This window comes from Chiloscyllium punctatum, unplaced genomic scaffold (assembly GCF_047496795.1).
Source record: "Chiloscyllium punctatum isolate Juve2018m unplaced genomic scaffold, sChiPun1.3 scaffold_153, whole genome shotgun sequence".
NCBI lineage: Eukaryota > Metazoa > Chordata > Chondrichthyes > Orectolobiformes > Hemiscylliidae > Chiloscyllium > Chiloscyllium punctatum.
In genome coordinates, this window is record NW_027309887.1 from 276,212 (window position 1) to 303,526 (window position 27,315).

Below are 27,315 nucleotides of genomic sequence, written 5' to 3' on the forward strand. Positions count from 1 at the left end.
CATGGTTCAGTTTGTCATTTTCTGACCAAATTGGTGTTCCAGTCAAACGTTCTCAGCTTCGTTCTTGCCCCATTGAAGGCTGCTCTCAGTCAACTAATGTTTCTCACTCTCAGTTACTTATATCATTCTCTACCGTCATCCTGAACTTTACAATAAAATGATCGCTGTGCCCCAAAATCTTCCCCTACTGACACTGGATCTACTTGCCCCATCTTTTTCCAAGGACCAGGTCCAACAGTACATGCTGTCTTGGGCTGGACACATACTCCTGCAGTAAGCTCTCCTCCATGTAATCTAGGAATACTCGAACCTCGTGACCCTGCAACACCAATAACACAGTTAATATCAGTTAATATTTATTCCCTCCGTCATTTTTTTTTTGGTTTCTGCCGACAGACTGTACCTCACAGTGTAATTGTATATTTTTTTGTTCTGTAGCTCCAGCCAAATTAATTGTTTCCTTGGATGGATCATCTTTGTCTTGGACTCCTAAACTAATGCTAATTTAAACCAGTACTTTTCCCTTCATCCTTTCCCTTCACTTCTATCATTTTGGAATTCTTTATCCCCAGCAATATTTGACACCCAGTCCTGTCATTCCTTGAGCCAGATTTAGACACACCAATCTGCATCTGTAACTCTACACACTCCGAGTATTCATGTCTATGCAGAGAACCTCAGATTAAGGCTTTCTTTCTTGCTCCATCTTCCACTGATAAACTTGTTGTTGTAAGTTAGTACCAAATGTATCTCCCAGTATTTTGAGATTCCTGGTAGTCTCCTCTAATATTCCTTTTTGGATCCTAAGCACACACCAAGTTATTTTCAATCCCTCCCAAAAAACCCCAAAAGAAATGCAGTCCCGGCTCTGTCACGTTAGCCCATCCACCTTGCACAGTTGCTGCCTTCTTCAGAACCAGTCCCAATGTCCCAGGAAACCGAAGCCCTTCCTGCTGCACCATCGTTCCAGTCACACTCTCATCTACCTAAAACTCCGAGTTCTGTTCTCACTTTGACACGGCACTGGCAGTAACCAAGGGATTGCTACATTTGAGGTCCTGCTTGCTAACTATCCACCTAGCTCCCTAAATTCTGATTCCCAGACCACGTCACCCTTCCTACCCAGATCATTCCTACCAGCATGGACTTGACCTTGGACTGCTCACTGTACCCCAGACGAATGTCCTGCAGACACAGTGACATTCTTAACCCCACTATCCTGGAATTACAGAAATACTGACACCTTCTTCAGTTTCCTGACTCCCCTGTGACTATTGATCCTCTTCCCCTGTGACTATTGATCCTCCTTCCTTCTCCCTCCGATCCTGTACAGTCAGGCTGCTTGTGGGTCCACAGACATGGCTCTGACTGCCCTCCCCTGAGCAGCTTACACCTTAATCAGCTTCCAAATTGGGAAACTGAATTGAGAGGGAGATATCACGGTATTCCTGGATTCCCTGACTGTTTCTCTTCGATTGCCTAGTCCCCCATTCCCTTCCTTATTCCAGGCTGTCATGTCTGCAGGGTGATCTGCTCTCTGTGTGTGCTATCCCCATAACTCTCAGCATCACAGAGTCTCTAGCACTGTCTGATCTCCGAGACCCCGTGTTCATCTAGGACACGAGCAGGGGCTATGAATTCCCAATGTAACAGAACACAATTTCCATCTGACAAATATGTCTTGCCATGTCGTAAAATGCAACAGTCTAGAATAACTTAAATAATTACTTAGAATGAAGTTAACATCCGGGAAATAACAATATGGTTAAGTCCCTTATTCCACTGTGGCTTACTGAGGGTAATTGACAATATTAGCTCAGAATTTCACAGTCTCTCTTATTTCTGAGTTCAAACCTTACTTCAGAATTGGAAAAATAACTTTGCTGACTTACAGCAATTAACTGATAGTCGTTAATAACGGTGTATTTATCAGCCAATGAACTTACAGCCTTTTCTGTGATGGCTCTTGCACTTCTTCCAAACTGGGTGCAGGCAGGTCCCAGCAGCAGAAAGTTATAACTGTGACTCCCAGATACGTGTAATCCTCCAACTCCCACTGCACTCTGCTCCCTCACAGGGTCACGGTCTCTGTGACTCCCAGGTCCGTGTAATCCTCCGGCTCCCACTCCACTCTGCTCCCGCACAGGGTCACCGTCTCTGTGACTCCCAGGTCCGTGTAATCCTCCAGCTCCCACTCCACTCTGCTCCCTCACAGGGTCACCGTCTCTGTGACTCCCAGGTCCGTGTAATCCTCCAGCTCCCACTCCACTCTGCTCCCTCACTGGGTCACCGTCTCTGTGACTCCCAGGTATGTGTAATCCTCCAGCTCCCACTCCACTCTGCTCCCTCACAGTGTCACTGTCTCTGTGACTCCCAGGGATGTGTAATCCTCCAGCTCCCACTACACTCTGTCCCTCACAGGGTCACCGTCTCTGTGACTGCCAGGGATGTGTAATTCTCGAGCTCCAACACCAATCTCCTCCCTCACAGGGTCACTGTCTATGTAACTCCTACTTACGTGTAATCCTCCAGCTCCCACTCCACCCTGCTCCCTCACAGTGTCACCGTCTCTGTGACTCCCAGGTCCGTGTAATCCTCCAGCTCCCACTCCACTCTGCTCCCTCACAATATCACCCTCTCTGTGACTCCCAGGTCCGTGTAATCCTCCAGCTCCCACTCCACTCTGCTCCCTCACAGGGTCACTGTCTCTGTGACTCCCAGGTCCGTGTAATCCTCCAGCTCCCACTCCACTCTGCTTCCTCACAGGGTCACTGTCTCTGTGACTCCCAGGGACGTGTAATCCTCCAGCTCCCACTCCACTCTGCCCCCTCACAGGGTCACTGTCTCTGTGACTCCCAGGTCCGTGTAATAGTCCAGCTCCCCCTCCACTCTGCTCCTTCACAGGGTCACTGTCTCTGTGACTACCAGGTGTGACTCGGCCTTGATCCTCAGTGCTGATTTATATCCTCCTGCTTTGCTGCCTCTGTAACTCCCAGGTATGTTAGACTCAAGCTCCTGCTCCAAGTTGCTCCCTCACATGGTCACTCCCTCTGTGCCTCAGTGCTGGTTTCAAGCCTCCTGCTCTGCTTTTTCTCCTACTCCAAGTCCCAGTCGGTCCCGACCCTCGCTACTGATTAATATTCTCCCGCTCTCTCTCAGGTTCTCTGTCCTTGTGACTCCCAGGTAATGGCAGGCCTCAAGCCTCAGCTGAGATTTATAACGTCCCATTCCGCACTGCTGTCTTACAGAATTACTGTTGTGCCTGGAAAACACTGGAAAAGAGGAGAATTAGACAGAGCAGAGGGTGTCACAGTGATTGAGCGAGCCAAATGGAATGGAACAGGTTATCTGGGGAGCTAGGCTGATCTGCAGCAACTGAAGAAGTTTGCTAGAAGATACACGAGAGTTGCATATACTGATGAAGGCAAAGGACATAGAGAGATAGTGGCTTATTCATGACGGAGCTTTGTACAGTCCATAGGGCTTTTTCTGAGTTGATTACAGAGATGTGTAGTCTTCAACAAATGCAAATTGATAGCCAGCAAGTGTCGTATGGTACTGGAGACTGTTGGATGTTACGGAGTTAGAAGACTTGCAGTAAATTGGGGGTAATATAAACTTCTGGAGCACTGGTGGTGTTCAAGGACCCTCAGGACATGAGGAGGTGCAGAGAATGGGAGCATTCCAAATAGTGGGGATTGTAGGGGCTGGAAGTTCTGGGATGGATAAGGAGGAAGAAAATTGCCAATTTAGCACATGCAACCATTGTAATGACGGAGATTTAGGAAGGGAACCTGTGCTATCATTGATTACAGTTATATGGAAAGTTACAGAAGCTGAAAGGGTTACACATTTTAAAAGGGAGAGATTTGGGGTGATCAGAAGTTTAAACAAGAATAAATGAATTTCAATGATCTCTAGCACAGATGGGAATGGAGGAGGTGAGATATTGTGAGGAACTGTCAGATTTATATGGCGGGGAGGATGTAGGATATGAAAGGGAGAGCTGCATTGTCTGTGTGCAGTTGCAGACATCAGGACAAGCTCCTGCTGAATGGGACACAGATAACAACAGTTCCAACGGCTGGTGCAGTGGCTCAAGAAGGCAGCTCACTACCACTTTCTCAGGGACAACTCCAAATCACCAATAAATGCTGGCTCAACCAACAAAGCTCATGTTCATGAATGAATGAAGGAATAAAAGATCTATAAGTAGCATTGTGGTCACTCAGGCAGGCTCTTTCAACAGTACTTCACAAACCCGGAACCACTATTCCCTGGAAGGACAGGAGCTCCAGGTGCAGAGGAACACCAGCATTTCCAAGGTGCCCTCCAAGACATGCTTCATCCTCCCAGCACTGTGTCTGTCCCTACGCCCAAAGGACTGCAATGGGTCAGGAAGGCAGCTCCCCACCACCTTCTCCAGGGAATTACAAATGGGAAGGTAATGGTGAAACTCTGCTGTTTACAGCCAGACAGAAAAATAAATCCAGCAGTGGGTGTGAAATGAAATTTCCGTTTCAGAACAAAATGCAGAACATGGATAGAGGATTTGTCTGATTGGCACAAGGCAGAGTGTGAAGAAAGGGCAATTTTTCACGATGGGAACTGGTGATGCGGGGAGTACCGCAGGGGTCAGTTTTGGGATGACACTCTGCTCATTATACATTAAGAGTCTGGACAAAGAATGTGAAGGGGTACGAGAAATGGGTTTCCAAGAAAGATCCCAGCGATGAATTTTGTGTCATATGAGGAGCAGGTGAAGTCTCTGGGTCTGCACTTGATGAAGTTTAGGCGGCGGCGGGGTAGAACCTTGTTCAAACTTACAGAATACTGAGGGTCCTGGATGGAGTGGACGGGGGCAAGATGTTTCCACGAGCAAGAGAGACTAGGGGCCAAGGGCACAGCTTCAGAGTGAAGGGACGGCCCTTCTGAATAGAGATGTGGAGGAATTTATTCACCAAGAGGGTGATGGATCTGTGGAACTCACTGCCTCATGGGGCTGTGGATACTAAGTGATTCAGTGTATCTACCTCAGGGATAAGCAGGTTCTTGATGAATAAAGAGATCAAGTGTTACCCGGGGTAAGTGAGAGATTGGGGTTGAGAAACAATTCAGCCACAATCAAATAGTGGAATAGACCCGATGGACCGAATGGCCTAATTCTGCTCCTATACATGAAGGTCTGATGGACTGCCCTTTTCCCGTAGGTTTCCAAGTGTGCAGTTATCATTTCTGGTATATTGTTTACCATACATTCCAGCACTTTCGTGATTATTGCTGTCACCTCTTGGTTTCAGATCAACTGCAGAAAGCTACATCACAGAGTAACTTGAGAATAATTGTGCATAAATCTCAGAAAGGTGGCATACAGGGCCAGCAGGACATAGAGAAGGCAAATGGAATGCTGGCATTGATTTCAAAGGGAATGGAGAATAAAAATACGGAAGGCTTGTAATAAATATAGAGGACTCCTGTCAGTCCGCACTCTGTTCACCTCTACCAAGTCACCCCACCCCTTTCTTCACTCCAATGAGAAAAAAATTAGCTCCCTCAACCTTTCTTCATATGAAATGCCCTCCATTCCAGGCAGCATCCTGGCAAATCTCCTGTGTACGCTCTCTAAAACTTGCACATCCTTCCCGTAAAAATGGGACCAGAATTGAACACAATATTCCAAGTGTGGTCTCACCAGGTCGCTATAAAGAAGCAGTAAAACCGCACGGCGCTTAAAATCAATCCCCTTGCTAAGGAAAGCCAACACAACATATGCCTTTTTAACAACCCTACCAACGTGCGTGGCAACGTTGAGGGATCTATGGACACGGACCCCATGACCTCTCTGTTCCTCCACACAGCCAAGTATTCTGCCTTTCGCCCTGTTTTCTGTATTCAAGTTCAACCTTCCAGAATGAATCATCTCACACTTTTCCAGAGTGGACTCCATCTGCCACTTCCAGCCCAGCTCTGCGTCCTGTCAATGTCCCATTGCAACTGACAACAGCCCTCCACATTCCTCACCACTCCACCAACCTTCATGTTATTGGCAAACTTACTAACCCACTCTCCAACATACTTGTCCAAGCCATTTATAAAAATCACAGAGAGCAGAGTCCTGGAGCTGATTGTTACAGAACACCACTGGTCACTCAGATCCAGGCTCAATACTGTCCATCTGCTGCCACCCTCTGTCTTCTCTCGGCCATCCGATCCTGTATCCAGACAGACAGATTTCCCTGTATCCCAATCATCCTTCTTTTCTGAATGAGCCATTAAGTATTCTGTCATATCCTCAAATAATTCAATAAGGTTTGTGAGGCATGACCCACCCCTCAAAAACCCATGCTGACCATATCTAATTCAACTGCGGTTTTCCAAGTAGTCGTAAATCCCGTCTTTGGTGTCCTCATCAATAATCTGCACACCACAGACATTAGACCAAATCTGTAATTCCCAGGATTCTGCCTCCATAATATGGTACAGACTCTACAAATCTTCTCTCCTCTGCCATGTTCCCCAGAAGGGCACTGGAGGGTGGTGGGGGTTACAGAGGTAGGGAGGGATATCAGGACACGAGGACATTAGGAGGGTTGCAATGCCAAAAGGAGGCTTCAGTAATTGTGAGGTTTAATGGTGATGAAGGCATTTGAGGAGGGAGGTAGGATTATAGGGAAATGAGAGGTTTCATAGTTTAGGTGTTTTGCTAGGGCTTCAAGAGGTTACTGAGTTGGGGAGTTTTAAGCACTTGTGGATATTACATAAACATGTGATTTTAGTTGCAGTGGCAGGAAGAGGATGCAGGAAGCTGGAGAGTATGGGGTCTGAAAGAGGTTATACAAATGGGAAGAGTTGTCAGGAGTGGAGGTGTTTACAGAGGTACCAATGGTCTGATCTGGAGCAGAGGACCCAGATTGGGAGGGACGTGGGGACTGGAGGTGGTTTCACAGAGAGGGAGGACCATAGACCCACAGGAGGTTACAGAAATGTGGAGAGCTGTAGGGCTGACAGGTTAATGGAGTTGGGAATGTTGGGAGGGATAGAGAAGTTTACAGGGATAAGGATGTTTGTAGGCCAGGGCTGGATTACACAGACAGGGACTGTTTTAGTGAGCTGAGCAGATTACAGAGATAAAGAGGTTTGTATCATCTGGCGGAACAAACAGAGATATGCAGGGTAGTCGTGACTGAAGATGTTTATAGATATAGGAAGGCTTAGGTTCTGGGGGTTATTTAGACATGGAGGTTGTGGAATCTGGATTCGATTTTGAGAGATTGAGGTAGCAAGTTTGGTTGGAGACAGTTTCACACATAAGGGAACATAGCACAAACAGAAGGAAGTTCCTGCGATACGGAGGGTTCGAGTGGAGAGTGATGTTTACACAGATAGGGGTGTAAGAGCTGGAGAAGGTTATGGAGATGGGTAGGTGGATGAAGATACAGGAGGAGCTTACATTGACAGGGTGGGTGATAGTGACGGGAGGATGGCACATAGTTAATGAGTCTTGTAGGAACAGGACCGAGAGAGGCACAGGCATTGGAGTGGGATGTACAGATCAGGAGTGTTGCAGGGACCTGAGAGGATAACACAGATAGGGATGGTGTTAGGGTCTCCACAGACTGATGGTGTTTTAGGGACTGGAAGAGGTTATGTAGACAGGGAGGGCTGTAAGAGCTGCAGGAGCTTATGGAGAGTTGAAGAGTTGGAGCAGTTCACAGAGGAAGGTTTCTCTGACAGGAGTAGATCACAGATAGTGAAGGTTGTGTGGCTTGAGAATGTTAAAGAGAGGGAGAGTTTTCCGGTCCGGAGGATATTACACTGACAGGAACAGTTGAAGAGACTGAAGCAAAAGTGCACGGAAAAGGTTACACAGATAAGGAGGTGAGTAGGGACTGAAGGTGAATACACAAACATGGAAGGTTGTATTATTAGACGGAGCTGAGAGGGATAGGGACTGGTGTAGGGATTTACACAGATAGGGAAGGTTGTGTTTTTGGAGAAGGTTACACTGATACAGACAGTGTTAAAGAGTGTTGAATGGACTACAGAAGAGCTCAGAGAGAATGAATTCTGGTGAGTGGAGCAGGTTACAGACACAGAGATGGCTGTCGGGTTGAACAGAGCTTCTACAGATCCGCAGTGCTGTAAGGCTGGAGGGAGGTTACAATAATAAGGGTTACCTACACTTCAGGACTTTTTTGATACAGAGAAATTCTCAGAACGGGATTGTCAAAAGGAAGTACAGAAAGTCCAGATGAGTTTACAGAGAGATAAAGGTTTTTGGGGTTTTCAGGATGGAACAGTGATTGGGAGTGATGTAACAAATGTCAACAGTTATAGGGAGGGTTCTAAAAGCAGGAAGAGGTGACAGTCATAGCGATCGTGGTAAGGACTGGAGAAGCTGACATCGCCAAGGAGTGTTTTAGAGTCTGTTGGAGATTACACATATAAGGAGAGTATTGGAGATAAGGCAAGGTTCAAGAGACAGGGATAGTTGACAGGACTGGACAATAACCTGAATAGAATCTCCACAGTGTGGAAAAAGGCCATTCGGCCCAACAAGTCCACACCAACCCCTCTAAAGAGCATCCTAACCAGACCCATCCCTCTCCCGTCCAATAAACCCTGCATTCCTCATGGTGAACTCACCTAAACCACACTTGCCTGAATACTACAGTCAATTTATGACGGCCTATCCACGTATCGTGCAAATATTGGACTATGGCAGGAAACCAGAACACCCGGAAGAAACCCACACATTCGGGGGGAGAACATGCAAAGTCCACACAGAGAGTCGGCCAAGGCTGGAATTGAAGCCAGGTTCCAGGCACAGTGAGGCTGATTATACAGAGCACTGCAGAGATTGGACTAGGTCACAAAGTTCACAAGGGTTTATTCGAACAGGAGGAAAATATAGTCAGGAACAGGAGAAGCTTACATAAATGGTGTCCATGAGAGGGACTGGAGGAGGTTAATGCAATAGGGAGGGTTGTGCATTCTCTCGACAATTAGAGGTAGGGACAGTTGGGGACACTGGATGAAGTTAGTCATACTCAGAGTTGTACACACTCTGAGTAAGGGCAGATGGAGTTTACTTCTGATCACTGTGAGGTAATGCACTGTGGGAAGTCTCATAAGCGAAGGATATACATCATGAAGAGTAGGTCCTGCTGGAGAACTGAGTAAAAACGGGACCTTGGTGGGGAAGTCCCTGGATGTTTGAAGGTGTCAGCACAGGTTGACAGGGTGGGGAAGGCACCTGAACTGGGAGCAGGAGGGGGACCCACATCCTGATGGGGCGAATTGTTAGAGCTGCTTGAGAGGATATAATCTAATCTGGCAGGGTGTTGGACCTTAAACAGTCATAAGGCCAGAAAGAAGATTGAGGTTGGTGCACAAGTTAAAGACAGCAAGTTCAGCAGACAAGGCAGGCAAGAACATAGCAGGGAATGGGGAACTGGGAACTGATGATTAAAGTGCATTTATTTCAATACAAGGGGCCTGACAGCTAAGGAAGATGAACTCACGGCATGGATTGGAACATGGGACTGGCATATTATAGTTATTACAGAAACAAAACTGATGGAGGGACAGGACTGGCAGCTCATTGTTTCAAGGTGGAGATGCTACAGGAAGCATCGAAGGGGAGGCAGGAGAGGACGCGTGGTGGGGGGTTTTCATTGCATGAATCATTACATCAGTACCTAGAGAGGATATTCCTGTGGGATCACCCAGTGAAGCTATGTTAGTGGAACTGAGAAATAAGAATGGGTCATCACTCTGACACGATTGTCTTACTGACCCCGAATAATCAGTGGCAGACTGAGGAACAAACATATCAGGAGATCTCAAATATCAATCATAATAATAGTGCTGTATATGGTTGGGGTTTTTAAACTTTCCAAACCTCGACTGGGACTGCCAATGTTCAGCGTTTGCAAGGGAGGAATTTGGTAATTGTGTTTCAGAAAACTCCCAATCAATATGTAAATGGCCTGAAAAGAGAAAGGGGCAAAACCTGACCTCCCCTTGGGAATTCAGGTAGGGAAAGGGACTGAGGTGTGAGTGGGAAAGCATTTTGCCAAAGTGACTCAAGTCTATTCGTTTGAAAATAGTGATGGAAAAGGACAGGGCTGGTCCACAGGTTCAAGTTATAAAATGGGGCCAGGAATATTAGCCAGGAACTCTCAAAAGGTGATTGGGGAGTCTATTTGCAGGGAAAGGGAAGTCTGGCAAGTGAGGAAAAATTTAAAAGTGAGATATACTGAGCAATCACCACCTGTTTGTGTGCAGGTCAATGCTGACAGCGTTCGGAAACACTGGCTGTCTACTGAGGGTCTGGTCAAGGAAAAGGGGGCACGTGTCAGGTATAGCCAACTGGACCAAGGGAATCCCTGAGGATCACAGGGGCTGTAGGAATACACTTTGGGTAGATATCAGGATTGCAGCAAGTGTCCATGCATTAGCCTTGGCAGAGAATGATAAGGAGAATCCAAAAGTGATTGTATAAATATATTGAGTAAAAGAGTAACTCGAGACAAAATAGTGTCCCTTAAAGATCAATGAGCCCATTGGTGTGTGGAACAGCAGGATATGGGTAAGACCTTAAACACATTTTTCCCTCCAGGACTTACTGTGGACAAAGACTGGGGAACTCAGGGAACAAGAGTAATACATTAGACCACATTTGGAGTTCTCTGCAATTCCAGTCTCCCTGCTATAGGAAGGATGTTGTGAAATTTTAAAGTGTTCAGAAAAGATTGACAAGATGTTGCCAGGGTTGTTGCTGAATAAGCTGGGGTTATTTTCCCTGGAGCATCGGAGACTGAGGGGTGACCTGACAGAGGTTTATATAAACATGAGGTGTCTGGATTTGGTCAACATTCAAGGTCTTTTACCAGGGGTTGGAGTGTCCAAAACTAGAGGGCATAGGTTTAAGGTTAAAGGGGAAAGGTTTAAACGGCACTGAATGGACAGCTTTTTTATGCACACAGAGCTGAGAGAAAGTAGCAGATACTGATACTATGACAACATTTAAGAGATATTTGGATGGGTATATGAATAATAAGGGTTTAGAAGTACATGGGCCAAATGCTGGTAAATGGGATGGATTTATTTACATCTCCTGGTCAGCATCGACGAGTTGGACCGAAGGGTCTGTTTCCATGCTGTACATCTCTATGACTTGAAAAGAGTGCATGTTATAAAAGGTTTTAAAACACAAAGCTACGGAAAAACCCAGGACCTGATTCAGTGTATCACAGAACATTGTGGAGCCCCGAGCAAAGATATTTGTGCCATTGATAGCCATGTGTGATGTGCTGGAAAGGCTGAAAGGTGGCATAGCGGACAGTGAAGACGTTGTAGTCGAGGATAAAGGGAATGGCCCTCAGGACAACTCCATACAAACCTGTCACGGTGGACGCTGCAAGACATGTCAGATTGTGGACATAGATACCACTATTACGTGTGGGAAAACTCCCACCTTGTACATACCAAAATGCTGTCTCTTAAAGATCAATGAGACCACTGATGTGTGGAACAGCAGGATATGTCTAAGGCCATGAACACATTTTTTACTCCAGAACTTACTGTGGACAAACACTGGGGAACTCAGGGAACAAGAGTAATATGTTAGACCACATTTGGAGTTATCTGCAATTCCAGTATCCCCGCTATAGGAAGGATGTTGTGAAAGTTGAAAGTGCTCAGAAAAGATTGAAAGTACTCATGTGACTCAGCCCACATTATCTATCTTATACGTTGCAGGCAAGGATGCCCGGAGGCATGGTACATTGGGGGAACCGAGCAAAGGCTACGACAACGGATGAATGGGCACTGCACAGCAATCAACAGACAGGAGATTTCCCTCCAGTTGGGGAACATTTCAGTGGTCCAGGACATTCAGCCTCAGACCTTCGGGTGACCATCCTCTAAGTTGGACTTCGGGACAGGCAGCAGAGAAAACTGGCCGAGCAGAGACTAATAGCTAAGTTCGGTACCCATAGGGAGGGCCTCAACCGGGACCTTGGGTTCATGTCACATTACAGGTGATCACCATTGTACTACACACACACAGATATTCCTACACACATGCTCTCTCACATACACACGGACACAGGTACACACAGACAGGCACACAGACACCCACACACACCTTTATAGACACACACACTCCCACACTCACACATGGACTCCCTCACAGACTTAAGACACTCTGCAACCACTACACACACACTTTCTCACACTCACAACCCCCACCCCAGATAGACACACACAGACAGACAAAGACCCACAGACACACATATATTTTGTGGGGTGAATTTGTACTTGCAGGATTATATTGTACTTTGCTCAAAAACTGCATGCATTCATGTAGAACTCTGAGCTCAAAAACTGCATGAATTTATGTCAAACTCTTATCTCACTTTTTAGATTAGAATCAATCTAAATATCAGGTCATAGACAGAGAACACAGGGGGCTAACACCTTCAACATAGTGTCCAGCTATCACCATTGTTAACAGCTAACCCGAGAATTCAACTTTAAAAAAAATGTTTTGTGATTTACACATGAAAGAAGTGAAACTATCACTGTATTCTAAACGATGAAAGGCTTAACAGACAATCAATTCTTCAATGTATAATGTCAGTTACATCACACTAAAGTTTTGCTATAAATTCTGTGTTACGATCGAGCCCTCCACTATCACCTGATGAAGGAGCGTTGTTCCGAAAGCTAGTGTGCTTCCAATTAAACCTGTTAGACTATAATCTGGTGTTGTGTGATTTTTAACTCTCTTCAATAAGGTAGATTGATTTGTGACACAGAGATAAATGAAATTTAGACATCAGAGAGACGTGGTTACAGGGCGAACAAAAGGTGAACATAAATATTCAATGGATCACAACCTTGTGGAAACTCACGAAAATGGGTAACGCTAACAATAATGGATATGAAAGGCATTACAGAGAAATCATTTGACCTCAGATCATGAAGTAGAGTCAGTCTGAATGTAAATTCTGGCTACTACTTGCCAAGGACACAAGCAGCAGAACAGTTTTAGCCACCGAACAGCATTCCATTGCTCATCACTGCATTACACAGGAACTCATTGGAATTTTTTAACAAACACTTTGTGATAATTTTGGGAAACTTCAATATTCCCATCATCTGGGACAGTCACAATAACAACAGTGATATTGGAAAAGTAGTTCAGAGAATTTTTTTCAGTGTTTCTTTGAATAACAAATTGTGCAACTGGCAAGGGATGTAACTATCTCAGAGCGACCGTTGTGTGATGAAACTTAGTGAATGAGTAATGTCACCTGGAGAGATCCTTCGGGAAATTATGATAAAGTGCAGTTTAAAGAAATATGAAGTTTTAAAGTGAATCACAGAAAGGACATGCTACAACTAGAAACAAAAACAGCCAATGACATGGGTTTGAGATGAGAACTGACCAAGGTAAAGAGGCAAAACAGACTGAAATATGTGCCTGTAAATGAACAGTGGAAAACATTTGAAAGAACAGTGTAAATCACTCAACAAAAGAACATTCCACTGAGACAGACAAAACCTCAGCAAGAAATTCCCACCGGCCTCTCAGTCAGGACAAAATGGATCATATTAGATTATGAGGCTTAGAAAATCACCAAAAAGTACTTAAAATCCTGAAGAGAGAGAGTTTTTTTAGGAGTAAGTGTTAAAGGGATTGCAAAGGGTCTGCTAGCAGAAGTTGGGCAGTGGGAAGGGGAATCAGTGTAAGGGTTCAATGTCACAAAAGGAACAGGGAGAGGTGAAAGTGCCAGAGGTGGTAAGAGTGTTGCTGAGAGTGGTCAGGGCCTGAACGGTGTTACAAAACCAGTACGGATTGCTGCAGCTGGAGGGGTTTGCAGAGGTAGAGAGGGACATATGTATTTTTATTTATTCATTCATGGGATATGGGTGTCACTGGTAATTACCCAGAGGACAGCTCAGAGTCAGCCATATTGCAGTGGGTGTGGAGTCACATGTTAGCCAGGTCAGGTTAAAATGTCAGATGGTCTACACAAAAGGAGGTCAGGGAACCAGATGAGTTCTTCCCTCTGATCAACAACGCTTTTATGGTGGCCTGACCAATGTCTTGTACAGGTACAACATGATATCCCAACTCCTCCTCTCAATACTCTCCCCAATGGAGGTAACCATCCCAAACGTCTACTTCACCAGCCTGTCTACCTGTGACACCACTTTCAAAGAACTGTGTACCTGCATCCCTGGGTCACTGACTGACAACACTACCCAGGGCCCGAACATTAACTGTACAAGTCCCACCCTGGTTTGTTTCACCAAAATGGAACACTTCACATTTATCTAATTAAACTTCATCTGCTATACTTCAGCCCACTATCCCAGCAGTACTGTTCATCCTATTGTATCACAGATAACCTTCATCACTGTCCAGTTTACCACCAATTTCAGTGTCACTCAAAAAACTTACTTAACTGACTTAACAATATTCCCATCCAAACCATTTATCCAAATAACAAACACCAGGGGACCCACTCCATCGCTGGTCACATGTCTCCAGTCAGAAAAACAACATGTCTCCCACCACCCTCTGCCTGCTACCATCAAGCCCAATTTTCTGTCCAGCTGACAAACTCCTCCTGAACGCCATAACCTTTTACACTGATCTGAGCTTATTACCCAGTTTACCATATGACACGTAGAACACAGAACAGTACAGAACAAGACCCTTCGGCCGTGATGATATGCCAATCTTTTCTCCGACCATAAGATCAAAAATAAAAGTGGCAGATAGAGTTTAATTCAGATAAATGCGAGGTGCTGCATTTTGGGAAAGCAAATCTTAGCAGGGCTTACACACTTAATGGTAAGGTCCTAGGGTGTGTTGCTGAACCAAGAGACCTTCAGGTGCAGGTTCATAGCTCCTTGAAAGTGGAGCCGCAGATAGATAGGATAGTGAAGAAGGCGTTTGTTATGCTTTCCTTTATTGGTCAGAGTATTGAGTACAGGAGTTGGGAGGTCATGTTGCGGCTGTACAGGACATTGGTTAGGCCACTGTTGGAATATTGCGAGCAATTTGGTTTCCTTACTATCGGAAAGATGTTGGGATACTTGAAAGGGTTCAGAAAAGATTTACAAGGATGTTGCCAGGGCTGGAGGATTTGAGCTATTGGAAGAGGCTGAACAGGCTGGGGCTGTTTTCTTTGGAGCGTAGGAGGCTGAGGAGTGACATTACAGAGGTTTACAAAATTATGAGGGGCATGGATAGGGTAAATAGACAAAGCCTTTTCCCTGGGGGTGGGGTATCCAGAACTAGAGGGCATAGGTTATCGATGATATAAAAGAGACCTAAGGCGCAACTTTTTCATGCAGAGGATAGTATGTGTATGGAATGAGCTGCCAGAGGAAGTGGTAGGGACTGGTACAATTACAACATTTAAGAGGTATTTGTTTGGGTATTTGAATAGCAGGGATTTGAAGGGATATGGACCGGGTGCTGGCAGGTGGGACTAGATTGGGTTGGGATGTCTGGTCGGCATGGACAGGTTGGACTGAAGTGTCTGTTTCCATTTTGTACATCTCTAGGACTCTAACTTCCATACCATTCATTTTATTATCATCCATGTGCCTATCCAGAAGTATATTAAATGTCCCCAATACATCTAATTTTACCGCCACCGCTGGCAGTGGATCCCACTCAGCCACCACTCTGTATGTAACAAACCTACCTCTGAAATCTCCCCTTCACCATCCACTAATCACCCCAAAATTATACCCCCTTGTAATAACTATTTATATGAGGGTAAAAAATATCTCTCTCTATTCAATCTATGACTCTCATCACCTTGTTCACCTCTGTCAAGTCACCCCTCACCCTTCTTCACTCCAATGAGAAAAGCCTTAGCTCCCTCAACCTTTCTTCATAGGACATGCCCTCCAGTACAGGTAGCAACCTGGTAAGTCTCCTCTTTACACTATCTAAAGCTTCCGCATCCTTTGTGCAATGAAGGGACCAAACCTGAACACAATATTCCAAGTGGGGTCGAACTAGATCTCTATAGAGCTGCAGCATAACCTCACGGCTTTAAAAATCAAACCCAAACAAATGAAATCCCACACAATATATTGTTTCTTAACAAGCCAATCAGCTTGGGTGGCTACTTTGAGGGATCTAGGGACTTGGTACCCAAGATCCCTCTGTTCCTCCACACTGCCAAAGATCGTACCTTTAACTCTGCATTCTGCATTCAAATTCAATCTTCAAAATGAATGACTTCACACTTTTCCAAGATTGAACTCCATCTGCCACTTCTCAGCCCAACTCTGCATCCTGTCAATGTTCCGTTGCAACCTACAACAGCCCTTCACACGATCAACCACTCCACCAACCTTCGTGTCATTGGGAAACTTACTAACCCCTCTTTCAATCACACATCCAAGTCATTCATAAACTCACAAAGAGCAGAGGTTCTGTAACCTCTCCCTGCAGAAAACCACTGGTCTCTGAGCTCCAGGATGAATGCTTTCCATCTATCATCACCCTCAGTCTTCTGTTTACAAGTAATCCTGTATCCCGACAGACAGGTTTCCCTGTATCTCATGCCTCCGTACTTTCTGAATGAGCCATAAAGGTGTTTCATCACATTCTCAAAAGATTCAACAAGACTTGTAAGGCATGACCTGCCCCTTACAAAACTATGCTGACTATCTCTAAACAAACTATGGTTTTCCAAGGAATAATAAATCCTGTCTCCCAGAGTCCTCTCCAATAATCTGCACACCACAGACATAAGACATAAGGTGTTCAATTCCCAGGATTATCCCTATTCCCTTTCCTGAACAAGGGAATAATATTTTACTGCCTCCAAACATCTGGTCCGACTCCAGTGGACAGTGAGGCTGCAAAGGTCATTACCAGGTGCTCAGTAATCCACTCCATTGGTTCCTGTTGTAACTTTGGACGCATCCAGTCTGGTTCAGTGACTTATGTATCCTGATCTTTTACAAAATTCTCAGCACATCCTCCTTCGTAACATCCACCTGTTCATGTACATCAGCCTGTTTCACGCTGTCCTCACAAATGACAAGACCCTTCTCAGCAGTGAATACTGAGGCATAGTATTCATTAAAGAACTCCCCTACCTCCTGTGACTCCAGGCACAAGTTCCTTTCACTATCCCAGATTGGCCTTTTCCTCACTCTGGCCATGCTCTTGTTCCTCCCATAAGTGGAGAATGCCTCACGGTTTTCCTTAATCCTTCCCAACAATGCTTTTTCATGCACCCTTCTAGTTGCCCTAAGTCCATCTCTTGGTTCTTTCCTGGTACCTTCAGAGAATCCCTACAGTGTGGAAACAGGCCATTTGGCCCAACACCTCCATATCAACCCTCCAAACAGTATCCAACCCAGCCCCATTCCCCACCCTATTACTCTCCATTCGCCCTGACTAATGCCCCAAACCTACCCATCCCTGAACACTATGGGTAATTTAGCATGGCTAAGGCACCAAACTGGCACATCTTTGGGCTGTGGGGGGGAAACCGGAGCACCTGGAGGAAACCCACAGGGAGAATGTGCAAACACCCCAGAGACAGTCGCCTGAGGCTGGAATCGAAATGGAGTCCGTGGTGCTATGAGGTAGCAGTGCTAACCACTGAGACACCGTGCCACCCAATGTTACTCTCTGGAGCCCTGTCTGATCCTTGCTTCCTCAACCTTAAGTCAGCTTCCTTCTTTCTCTTGATTAGATGCTAAAGTCCACGTAGACAATGTTGACTGCTCTGCTTTCATCTATCCTTGGCCACCTCCTCAAAGAGTCAATCCGGTTTGTGAAACGTGGTTTTCCACTCACAAAGCCATGCTGACCATCTCGAATCAGCCCTTGCCTTTATAAATGTAAGGATCTCTTTTCTCTCAGAATGTCCTCCAACAACTTCCCCATCACTGTTCTCATGGGGCTGTAATTTCCTGGCTTTTCCCTGCAGTCCTTCAGTGATGGAACAGCATTAGCCAACCTCCAGTCGTCCAACATCTCACTGTGCCTGTTGATAGTATACATAACTCTGTAAGGGATACTGCAATCTCTTCCCTAGCTTCCCAAAATATTCTAGGATTGACCTAATGAGCTACTGAGGATTGATCTACCTTTATTTGTTTTAAGATTCCAGCACTTTCTCTTCTCTGTTGAGGATTCTTTCCAAGACATCACTATTTATTTCCCCAAGTTCCCGAGCTTCCATGTCTTTCTCCACAGTAAATACTGACAAGATTATTTTGTCTAATATCTCACCCATCTCCTCTGGTTCCACACATAGGTGACCTTATTGATCTTTAAGGAGCCCTATTCTCTCCGAAGTTACTCTTTAGCCCTTATTGAAAATTGCATAATAGGCTTCTGATAATTCAAATACACCATATCCCCTAGACCAGTACACCCCTCCTACTCCCTTACAATTCTGCCATTTATATTCACACCAACAAATTCAATCCAACAGGCTCGTTGCTGGATCAGTCGGCATGGAGACCACTGTCACACACAGTTACTGTACTGCCCTTGCCATAAGTACATTCAGTGTCCTGACTGTAACCATATTGACATTCTCATCACTGTTTGTTGCCTACAAAAGAATTCCTGCTAACGGTTGCTGCTGCTTGCTTATTCTCAGCTCTACTTTTGATATTCAGATCCACATGACTGTCTCATTAATGCATTAACCTCAAGCTTCCTTCATAACTTGTTGGCTTTTTGCCCAGTCTGCATATCGGTACTAGATTGGGTTGGGATAGCTGCACAGCGGTTGGACTGAAGGGTCGGTTTCCATGCTGTACATCTCTCTGCTCTCTGGCTCTATCCAAACAACCCTTCAGTATTCACTTCCCAGTGATGGTCATTCTGCAGCTACATCTCCGGAATGACAGTTCCATCATATCTGTTCCCTGTCATTCCATCTTCCTTATGGCGAATACAGGGAGTCATTCCTCAGGAGTGGGGGGTTGAACAGATGCGTAGAGGTTACAGAGATAGGGAGGCTAAGAATTAAACAGAGTTACATCTGGTCAAGAATGTCAGAGGGACAAAGGTGTTTGGGGATTGGAGGAATTTACAGAGATAGAGGGAGGTGGATTAGATTCTGGAGATAGGGATAGGGATGGAGATAGGAAGAGGCAGGCAGACTGAGAGGCACAGACAGGGGGCTGTTTCATCTCGGAGATTACTGTGTATATTAACAGAGATATGGAAGGTTGTTGTGACTGAAGACATTTACAGATATAAGAAGGCTTCTAGGCTCTGGAGGCTACAGAGATAGGAAGGCAATGGAGAATGCCAGGTTACTGGGTTGGAGACAGTTACACAGATGGGGAGGGTTGCACAAACTGAAAGAGGTTCCTGTGGTCGGGAGGGGTATGGTGTCGGGAATGAGGGTGAAATTTAACAAGATAAAGATCAAAGAATTGGAGAAGGATAAGGAGATTACAAATTTTTCACAGCTAAGGAAGGGTTGTAGGAGCTGGAGAAGATTACATAGATAGGGACGGATGGAGAGGTTAAAGACAAATACATAGACATGGAGGGTGGTATTGGTGGGAGGAGCTTACAGGGATAGACAGGGCTGTCAGGATTTACAGGGATGAAGGAATTTAGTATCTACTGCATAAGGTTACGGATTAGGGTATTAGGGACTGGAGAACCTGACAGAGACAGAGACAGAGACACAGAGAATGATGTGGACTAGAGGAGATTTCAAACTGAGGAAGGATTATCGGGACTGGAGAATATTACAGAGATCACGAACACAGCATGGGTCAGGATTGATGCCTGCGATCCCCTGTGCTGTTGCATTGAGGACCAGTACAGAAGAGGTGAAAGCAGGACCCTCACAAGATGGTGGAAATGAAGTCTAGAATGTTGCTGTTCCTTACCCAGCTCTGTATCTATGTCCGGTCTTCCAGGTCTGAATATAGAAATCCACTACCTCCACCCTGTGCTGTTCACTGTGAGCGATCTTAACAGCTGCAGGAATTACTGAAGGCTCCAGATCTCCCTCTCCATCTCTCTCTGGCTGACCAACCAGTTTCAATGAGGTGATGGATGAGACAGGAGTTAGGAACATCCTGATGATCTGCATGAGACAGAAATAGACAGAATGGGAAATTAGACTGATGCAATAACACATGCAGAGGGGCGCTGAGTTCAGCAGAGATCTCGATAATCCCATTCTCCATCCCTTGCCTGTGCTGCTGCATCTCTCTGGAGTGGACAATTCTGTTGACTCAGGATCTCAGACCATCTGTAAGAGGGAGAATTGCTGACAGAGGCAGTAAATAGACGGACACAGCGAGGGATACCAGAGAGAGAGATACTGAATGATATCACATTATTAGACACTGTATTAACAGGGAATTGTTTGAATTTGTAACAAACACACTGGGATAATTGTGAGGGGATTCAACCTTCCTATCTCGTCATCTCTTTGGCAGTGGCTCACAGATGAGGCTGACTGTCTCCCACTCTCAGTGGGGGTGGGGGAGTCTGGAGTTGGCTGTACAGACCGATGTGGCCTTCCACAGACTCTGTTACACTTGAGGCAGAAAGTGGACATGGAAAGGGGGTGGGTGGGGCGTTGATATGACAGCGCGCTCCTTGTGCTGTTTTCTCCTGGATTCCCGTTTTCCCCACAGTAAGTCTCGAGGTACTCGACACCTTCCCAATGCTCCTTCCCCACTTCAGATGGTCTTGGCCGATTTGATTAAGAGATGAAGAAGAACCGACCAATTCTGAAGTAACCAACATTTAGAAATGTGGAGGAGTGCAGTAGGAAGAGGAAATATTGTCAGTGTTTAATCAGAGTAGCGAAACAGGGAGAATTGAAGGTGCTGGAGGTGGTGAGAGTGTCACAGAGAGGGGCAAAGGCCTGAACAACATTACAAAGCCAGTATGGATTGCTGCAGCTAGAGCTGTTTGCAAAGGTAGGGGTAGACATATGTATTTTTCATTGATTCATTCATGGCCTGAGGATGTCACCACATGGACCAACATACATTACCCTCCTGCTAATTGCCCAGAGGCAGCTCAGAGTCAGCCATATTGCTGTGGGACTGGAGTCACATGTGAGCCAGACCAGGTAAGAATGTCATATATCCCTCCCTAAAGGACATACGTGAACAAGTTGATTTTTTTCCAGATAATCAACAATGTTTATACAGAGCCCTCACTCATGTCCTGTACAGATACACCATGACATCCCAACTCCTACTCTCAATGCTCTGCCCAATGAAGGGTAACCCTCCCAAACGCCTGCTTCACCAGCCTGTCTACCTGTGACGCTACTTTCAAAAAACTGTGTACCTGCATCTTGCAATTCTCCACCTGTTATTCCTAACCTCACTGGTCCAGCAGTACTGCTGATCCCATTGTACTCTTCGATAACCCTCTTCACTGTCCACATTATCACCAATTTCAGTCTCACTCACAAACTTGCTAACCATGACTCCTGTTTATCATTTATTATATAAATGATGCACAACAGTGACCCAGCACTGAACCCATGGCACACTGTTTGTACAGGCCTGTAGTTTGAGCAGCAACCCTCTATGAACACGCTCTGTCTCCTACCGTCAATCCTGTTTTGTATCCAGTTGGTGAGTGCTCCCTGGTTATGTCTAATCTAAACTTACGATCCGGTCTGCCATGCAGAACCTTGTCAAAGGTCTTGATAAAGTTCATGTGGACATCGTGTACTGCTCTGCTTTGACCTCTCACTTGTCTACCTCCACACTCAGGTTTGAGGCATTATTTCCCGTGCACAAAGCCATGCTGATGATCGTTAATCTGTCCTTACCTTTCCAAATGCACGATGATCGTTTCTCTCAGAATCTCCTCCAACAACTTACCACCTCTACCATCAGTCTCAAAGGTCCGTAGAAGCTGTTGATGATGCAAATATCTCTGGTCCTGTAATTTCCTCCCTCGCTTCTCACATTGCGCTGGGATACATCTGACCATGTCCCAAGGTTTTATCTAACTTATTGCATTTTGAGACATCCAGCACCTCCTGTTCTCCAATGTGCACTCTTTTCAAGACATCCCTATGTATTTTCCCAAGTTCCCGAGCTTCCATGTCTTTCACCACAGTAAATCCTAACACAAAATATTTGTTCAATATCTCACCCATCAGCAGTGATTCCACACAGACAGCCTCATTGACCTTTCAGGGGCCCTATTCTCTCACGAGCTAAGTTTTAGCCCTGGTTGAAACTTGTCTAAATGCTTCTAAAATTTCAAATATTCCTCTACCGCAATTTGCCTCCCCACCCTTATCTATTCTGCATTTATGGTCACACCAAAATATAGAATCCAACAGATTTAAAAATATTCCCCTTTTATAAAATCATACACCTCCCATTGTTTCTAAGTATCCAGTTATTATTTATTGTCATATCCTTCATAACACATTCCAGCACATTCCCCACTTACTGTCAAGCTAACACCGTTTGGTTCAGACTGACTGCACAAAGGTTTTGGAAATCCTTGTGTATCAATCTGAAAAAGGTAGCTTACAGGATCAGCAGGTCATAGAGAAGGCAAAGGGAATGGAGTCTAAAAATAAGGAGGTCTTGCTAAAACGGTGTCAGACCACACCTAGATTATAATGAACAGTATGCGTGCCCTAAGCAAAGACATTCTTGTGTTGGAGGCAGGCCAGGGAAGGTTCACTCAGCTGATCCTGGAGATGGCGGGATTTTCCAATGAGAAGAGGTGGAGTAGATTGCCCTTGAACCTATTGGGGTTTTGAAGAATGGGAGAGAAATTGAATGAAACATCCAGGATTTGGAGGGGCTTTGACATGTTAGATGTCGTTAAGTTAGAAAATCGAACAGTACAGCAGAGTAATAGGCCCTTCGGCCCACCATGGCTGTGCTGACCATGATGCTATTCTAAACTAATCCCATCTGCCTGCACATCGGCGATATCCCTCTATTCTCTGCCTGTTCATGTTTCTGTCTAAATGCCACTTCAAAACTTTGCTCTCATTGCCACCTCTCCCACCTTCTGAGCAGCTTCTACCCTCTCGGTAAAGACAACTGGCCTCATTCATCTCACTTAAAACTTCTCACTCTCACCTTAAACCGATGCACCCTAGAATTTGATATTTCTACATTGGTAGGAGGATTCCAACTATCCACACTATTCACACCTCTCCTAATGCGATATACCTGCACTAGGTCACCCCTCAGTCTCCGATACTCACGCAAAACAATCCAACTTCATCCAACCTCCTTACAGTAGACACATTCCCATCCAGGCAACATTCTGCCAACCCTCTGTTACACCCTCCACATCCTTCCTATAGTGTGGCAACGAGAATGACACGCAATCTTTCAAACATGGCTGACTGAAGTTTCATTCAGTCACAACATGACATGCAAACGTCTGTACTCAATACTGTGCCCAATAAAGGTAAGCATACCATACTCCCCCCTCGACCACCACATCCTACTGTGTTGTTATTTTGAGGGAGCTACGGACTTGCTTCCAATGTCTCTCTGTTTATCAATGTTTCCAACTAGTCAATTAGTGTACTTCTCTCTTCCATTTGGCTTCATAAATGCATCACTTCACACCTGTCCCGATGAAATTCAATTTGCCACATCTCTGCCCAGTGTTCCAGCTGATCTACACACTGCTGCAACCTTGAACACTCTTCCTCACTATCCACAATTCCCCTAACTATCCCTAATCATTACATGCCTTTCCGAATGTCGTCTGTAAAATTACCACTCAAACTGCTGACCTTTTCATCTGAATCCCAGATATAAATTACACACAGACGTCACAGCACTGATCCTTGTGAAACAGCATTGGCCACAGATGTCCAATCAGAAATTCACCACTCCAAATGCCTCTGTCAACTATCACCAAGAAAATATTGCATCCAACTTACCAACGAGCATGGATTGTGATTTGATCTTCCAGATCCCCCTTGCTATTTGGAAGCTGTCCATTCAAAACGACTCTATATTTTGATTCCCAGATTAAATTCGCTGTCTCACCAATGCACTGACTGCGTCCTTTCTTCACAACAAAACGGGACCTTGTTTGGTTTTTTTGCTGATTCTGCCTAAATCCCCACAATCCCTCAATAATCACATTGCTGTCATGATCATTCTGCAGCCACACCTTCACAATAAAAGTTCGATCATATCTGTTCTCTTCAGTTAATGCTGTCATTCCATCTGCCTTGTTGCAAATGCATGGCGTGTGTCACCAAGTGAGGGCCTTTGAGGGATGGTTAGAGGTCATAGAGTGGGAGAGATGTCTGGGGGCGTGACAGTGTTGCAGGGTTAAACATAGTTACATTTGCTACAGAATGTCCGCAGCAGAAAATATTTTATTGTTTGGAGGAAGTCAGAGAGATAAAGCGTCTTTGATTAGATTCCAGAGATAGGGATGTGTATAGGGTTGTGGATCGTTAAACGGTCTATGTTGATCAGGGTGTAGAAACAGTCACAGGATTCCAGGATGTCGTACATTTAACAACAGTTGTGGGACCTGGAGAATATCACAGTGATAGGGAGGATGTTATGGACTGGAGAATATTACAGGGAAAGGGTGGGTAGTATGGACTGGAGAATATTACAGGGAAAGGGAGGGTGGTATGGACTGGAGAATGTTGCAAGCACATGGAAGATGATATAAGGTGGAGAATGTTGCAGCAATAGAGAGGATTATAGGGACTGGAGGATGTTGCACGGACAGGGATGAAGTTGTAGACTGGATACAGTTAGAAGGAGAGATGAATTTATGCACTGGAAGGGATGTCAGAGAGAGTGAGTGGTCTGCAAGCTGCAAGATACAAGAGGGATAGGGAAGCTTGGAGAGACTGGAAGAGAGAGTGATAGAGATCTTGTGAGAGACCAGGTTCACTTATGAGCATAGGATGTGCTACAATGAGCAGAGCCTTTTGCAGATATAAATGAGGATACAATGGCCACAAAGCAGTCACACCTATACATCGGTATATAGGAATTGAAGAGATTACACAGGCTAGGAGTGTTGTATGCAGTGGAGGAGATTAACCTGATAGGGAAGCTTTTAGAGACTCAACAATGTTAGGAAATAATGGGAGTTGCAATGGTGAGAGCAGGTTTCAACAATTCGGAGGATGTAGACCTGAAGGAGCTTTGACAGATAGCGATGGTACAGTAAAGGGAATTGTCGTGGCTTCCATTTCATAAGCAATCCATAAGCCCTTAAAACAGCCTGTTTAACATGTGCATTATCTCTCGACCATTCATCAGACAGCGCTGCAAATATTTCACTGGCTCTGCCTCCCAGCTCAGACTGAACTAGCATTACCCAGAAGACCTCGGGCCACTCTACCTGTCTATGCAATTTTTCAAATAAAATCCAGAGTTCCTTGACAGTAGAGTCACAGGTAGTTCGGATAGCGAAGAAGGTGCTTGGTATGCATTCCTTTATTGGTCAGAGTATTGAGTACAGGAGTTGGGAGGTCATGTTGCGGGTGTACAGGACAGTGGTTAGGCCACTTTTAGAATGCTGCATGCAACTCTGTTCTACTTCCAATCGGAAGGATTTTGTGAAACTTGAAAGGGTCCAAGAAAAGATTTACAACAACGTTGCCAGGGCTGAGCTGTAGGGAGAGTTTGAACAGGTGGTGGTTGTTTTTCCTGGAGAGTCAGAGGCTGAGGGTGACTTGATAGAGGTTTATAAAATCAAGAGGGGCATGGACAGGGTAAATAGACAAAGGCTTTCTCCTGGGGTGTGCGAGTCCAGAATTATAGGGCGAGGTTTAGGGTGAGAGTAGAAAGATATAAAAGATAAAATGGGGCAACTGTTTCACGCAGAGGATAGTATATGTATGGATTGAGCTGCCAGAGGAAGTGGTGGAGGCTAGTACAACTGCAACAGTTAAAAGGCATCTGGATGGGTATCTGAATAGGAAGGGTTTAGAGGGAGATGGGCCGGGTGCTAGCAGGTGGGACTACATTGGGTTGGGGCATCTGATCTGCAGGATGGGACCATGAATGGGTTGTGGAAACTGGAGGGTATTATGATTTGAACCACAGGTAATGTTTGATTGGATCTTTCAGCCAATCTTACAGGTGGTACAACTACAACATTTAAGAAGCATTTGGATGGATATATGAATAGAAAGGGTTTGGAGGGAGATAGGCCAGGTCCTGGCAGGTGGGACTAGATTGGGTTGGAATATCCTGTCGCCATGGCTGGGTTGGAATGAAGGGTCTGTTTCCATGCTGTACATCTCTATGACTATAAGATCGGCTGAATGTTCCAATCAAAAATTACCTGTGGTTCAAATCATAATATCCTCCAGGTTCCACAAGCCATCCCTTGTCCCATCCTGCAGGTTCAATGAATCCCAGAACACCTAACATTCTTCAAGACCCACGTCCCTTCCGACATTTGTACCATCCTCCAGGTTCTGCAGCCCTTCATACCTTGTAACATGACCCAGACTCTCCAACTCCTCCTTCCTCTGCAATGTTCCCCAGAAGGGCACTGGAGGATGGTAGGGGTTACAGAGATATGGAGGGACATCAGGACGGGAGGTTTTTGCAGACATTAGGAATATATGGACTTGAGGAGGTTTCACAGTTTATGAGTGTTGTAGGGACTGGAGGAACTTGCAAAGATAGGGATAGTTTTCGATTGGAGGATTCTGCAAAAAACTTTACGTGGTTAAAGGCAGGATTCTTAGCAGTGTGCAGGAAAAAAGGGATCCTGTGTCCCTCAGGTTCCCACCCAAGTTGACAGGCTGTTAAGAAGGCGGATGGTGTGTTGGCTTTCATTAGCAGGGGGATTGAGTTTAAGAGACGTGAGATTTTGCTGCAGCTCTACAGAACCCCAGTTAGACCACACTTCGAATATTGTGAACAGTTCTGTTCGCTTCATTATAGGAAGGATGTGGAAGCTTTAAAGACAGTGCAGAGGAGATTGAGCAGGATGCTGCCTGGACTGGAGGGCATGTCCATAGAAGGTAGGCTGTGGAAGCTAGGGCTTTTCTGATCACAGCGAAGGAGGAAGAATGGTGACTTGATAGAGGTGTACAAGGGAATGAGAGGCATAGATAGAGTGGATAACCAGAGACTACTTCCCTTGGCGAAATGGCTATCACAAGGGGACATACGTTTAAGGTAATTGGCAGAAGGTTTAGCTTAGATATCAGAGGGATATGGGCCAGGTGCTGGCAGGTAGGACTAGATTGGGTTGGGATATCCTGTCGGCATGGAAGGGAATGGTACGTTATTTACACAAAGTGTGGT

At 45.3% G+C, this 27,315-nt stretch overlaps 1 long non-coding RNA gene across 4 annotated transcripts in view; it reads right to left on the minus strand.

The window, feature by feature from the left end:
* Positions 1–27,315, minus strand: part of LOC140471683 (uncharacterized) — an 86,385-nt gene that overhangs the window by 31,196 nt on the left and 27,874 nt on the right. For 3 of the 4 annotated variants that reach the window (XR_011957166.1, XR_011957165.1, XR_011957164.1), the window contains exon 4: positions 19,930–20,129. This is a non-coding gene — a long non-coding RNA (uncharacterized lncRNA). Of the gene's footprint in view, positions 1–207; positions 320–1,946; positions 3,273–19,929; positions 20,130–27,315 lie in introns of all 4 variants that reach the window. The other variant, XR_011957163.1, reaches the window with a different exon arrangement.